Raw genomic sequence first — 3,631 nt, 5'->3', positions numbered from 1 at the left:
CTAATTAGTCTTTTATGTGATTTGTTTTTAAGGTATGTGTTATATTCTTTTTTTTTTTTAAAAGATACTATTAACATAATGATGCTTATATATGCACATAATTTTTTTTTTCTTTTTCATATATACACATTCTTTTTCTTTTTCATAATTTTTTTTTTCACATTCATTTTTTTTTTGCGTTGTTAGACTTTTTTCAATGCCTGAGTGCATTGGCTTTTTTTGGTAGATGTTTAATTCACGGATTTAGAACCATTCTCAGTTTACGTGTGTGTTTTTTTAAAGAAAACACTATAGCGAGTCAGGAATCATGATTCGAACCATGACACGAATCCTCACATCAAACACTCTCATTTTTCTCTTAGCGCATGCGTGCGCCTTGTCTTATGTCCTTTTCTGTTGAATTCTTTGTTTTTTATTACTTATTTTAATGATATTTGTGTACGTTCTAGTAAAATATGGTTTTCTAAGAAGGTGGCAACTTAATTGAGGCTCTTAGTAAACTTGATGCTAGCTCTTCTTCTCTCGCTTTATTAAAAAAAAAAAAAAATAGCAGTGCCAAATATGTTATATTTACCGAAATTTATTGGATAATTATTTGACATAAAATTTTTACGTTGTCAAATCACGTGAGTCAACACGTTTGACAGACATTAAAAGGACTTAAAATTGTTTGTTCCTTAACAGCTACTGAGATTAAGAAACAAACAATTTTAAGTCCTTTTAACATCAATCAAACGTGCTGACTGACGTGATTTGACAAACGGTTATTACAGTTTAAGTAATAGTGACGCCTTCCTCCTGTCAACAACACTATGGAATATCGACCATCCTTCGCGAAATAAAGGTCAACGATGTACGAAGGGAGAATATAATTACGTAGCTATCATTATCATAGGCAGCACATTTATCATATAAGCTCAATCACTAAGTTGAGGCACTTTGTTACAACACTTATGAGACACATCATGCATAATATGTAGCTCATAAAAACTAACTAGCTTCTCCGTTCTCATCATTTAAGCGAGAACTAGAATCGTACTCCCAATTTATTTTCCCCAAAGCCACTACTTTTGTCCTCATACACTGGAATACGTGCGTTTAGATGCGAGCAACTTCCGAGAAATACGTTTGATCATACCAAGAATCTAAATTATCTCCATATAGCTCACACCCAACATATCACAATACCTCTTATAGTACCCAATACCTCTCATAGTAGTAATAGTATTGGTAATAAGGCCATTTTGATATCCAGAATTTTTTATTATGTTTCCAATCACATGACCATGGCTTGGGAGTACTTGACCAACCTCAGAATTAGCATTGATGAGAATATCATGGCAGGAAGGTTTATTGTCGTGTTGAGTCATCCAAAACCATATGGCGGTCTTAAATGATACAACTGGGTCTGTAGTCACCAAGTCGGGATTGTTTATCAAATCTAATCCAAGAGCTTCACCGGCAAGTCCGTAATTGTAATTGCTGCAGAGATAGTAAACACATCAATATGTCAATTAATGTATAATTTAGCTCCAGATTCCAACACGTAGAAGAATTTTCAGCAGTAAATAAGACATAACTAAATAAATATGTGTAGAGATGAAGTGTTGTACTACTTGTGAATAGTAATTATTGTTATAATAATTAAATGTCAATTTTGGAATAAGACACTTACTAAGTGAGTTGCACAACTCCTCGTCTATTATATTTTTTGCCAGAAGGACATGGCCAATGAGCAGATATACAATACTTATTGTCATTGCCATTGGTGGTCTCATTGATATGACAATATCCCCATGCATATGGATCTTGTGAATCAAACCGTTGACCTACACAAAACATGCAACATTAGGTTAAAGTGAAATAATATTCTTAAAGAAATAACAAATTAATAATCTAGCGAAATAATATCAATAATACTGTAAGTATTGATGATAATTGTTGTTCATCAACCGGCTCAAGATTACCATGTCAAACTATTAATTAGGGTTTCCTAAGTGGTCTTAGATAAGATTAGAGTCTCTAATTCTGTATGAATCGAGCTGCTCATTTGAGCTTATTTAGCACTAATATCAAAATAAAAATTGAACCTTTTAAAGATTTAAATTTTTATCTTAAAAGAGTAATTTGTTAAGTGAGAATTTGTCCTCATATGTTATTAATTTCAACTAAATAATATGGGTTCGATTATAGCTCACCCTTTACAATCATTTGTCAATTAATAATTAAGGATGTAGTCCAATAATGATATTGCAATGATTGCATATCTTCAACCATTGAATCTAGATTATTTAAGGACAAATTAATTTACCTGTGGTTGCTAGAGAGGTTTGAGCGAAGAAAGCAGCAAGCTCCCTCTTACGGGTTGTAATATCACCAGTAGTACCAAAATGAGGGAAAGATGTAGTAGCAATGATGAAAGCATCATAACTGTAAAATCCCTGACTTGGACAATCTTTCATGTGCTTAAACATTTCATCGAAAACGGATTTACTAATGATCTTGCTAATAGCATTATTGCCATTTGAAATTAGAGCAGAAAGGAGAGAATTCCAACATTGGTATTGGCATCTTGACCCTCTACAATAAGCGGCTGTACTGCCACACTAATTGTGGATACTACAACACCTTCCTGGATCACATGGAGGGTTTTCGAGGGCTCTTCCACACCTTCCTGTGATCGGGTCTTTCTGGGCCGATTGGAGGAGGCGGACTAGGTGGAGGCGGACTTGGTGGAGTCGGGCATGGTGGAGGCAGGCTTGGAGGAGGAGGAGGTGGGCTTGGTGGAGGTGGTGAACTCCAACATTGGCTTTAGCAACCTTGATCAACTTCACAATAGATGGCTGTGGTACCACAAAAACCCCAATGACTACAACACAAGTTGTCTCGGCATAAGGCACCTTCTGCATCCCTTCCACATTGTGGCTCATTTGCAGAGACAATTTCTAGCAAAAAAGCAAAAGAGAAGATGATTAAAAGAGTTCTAAACTTCATTTTTCCTTCCATCTATGAGAAATTTTTTGAGGCTGTTAGTGTGTTCAATGCAAGTTCTTTCATGGTATTTATAGACTAGCTAGTGGGTTGGTTGTGTATATTACGCCAATCATACTCATCCTACTACATTTATGCATTCTTTTAACTCTACATTATGCTTCTTTACACTACTTGTTTTTTAACCCACTAGAACAATATAATATTTAACGGCTTCTTTAGTAAGTATATTTGAACTATGATTTGAGTTTTACTATAGTGTTTTTTATGTCACAAAAGATTTGAATTCAAAAATTTTCTCTCATAAAGTTCCCACTAGTGAATCATAATCAATATATGCTCCAAACAGGACATAAATTCTTTCTTTGAATTCCTCTAGTGGTGATTGAAAGTGGGTGGAAAATTCTTGTGGAACTATATTCAGATAATGAGGTTTTTTTTTTTTAATTATTATAGAGGTTCATATTGATAATGTTAGTTTCTAATACAAATATATGAAGGTTGAGAAATAGAATCTATTAGAAACTCATTTTTTGATTTTTTTTTTTTGAAAGACTTACCGTGAAAATTTGTAGTAACGTTATATACATCTTTCTACTAGCAAAATTTATTATTGACACTTGTCAATAAAATATTATTG

General features: G+C 33.7%; 1 pseudogene; it reads right to left on the bottom strand.

Moving 5' to 3' along the window:
- Window positions 1-1,098: 1,098 nt before the first annotated feature.
- Window positions 1,099-2,994, bottom strand: LOC112091103 (annotated as a pseudogene).
- Between the last annotated feature and the right edge of the window lie 637 nt (window positions 2,995-3,631).

This window comes from Morus notabilis, unplaced genomic scaffold, assembly GCF_000414095.1.
Source record: "Morus notabilis unplaced genomic scaffold, ASM41409v2 Scaffold306, whole genome shotgun sequence".
Lineage (NCBI taxonomy): Eukaryota > Viridiplantae > Streptophyta > Magnoliopsida > Rosales > Moraceae > Morus > Morus notabilis.
The sequence above is the reverse complement of the archived record's forward strand: the minus strand, read 5'-3'. Positions and strand labels throughout refer to the sequence as shown.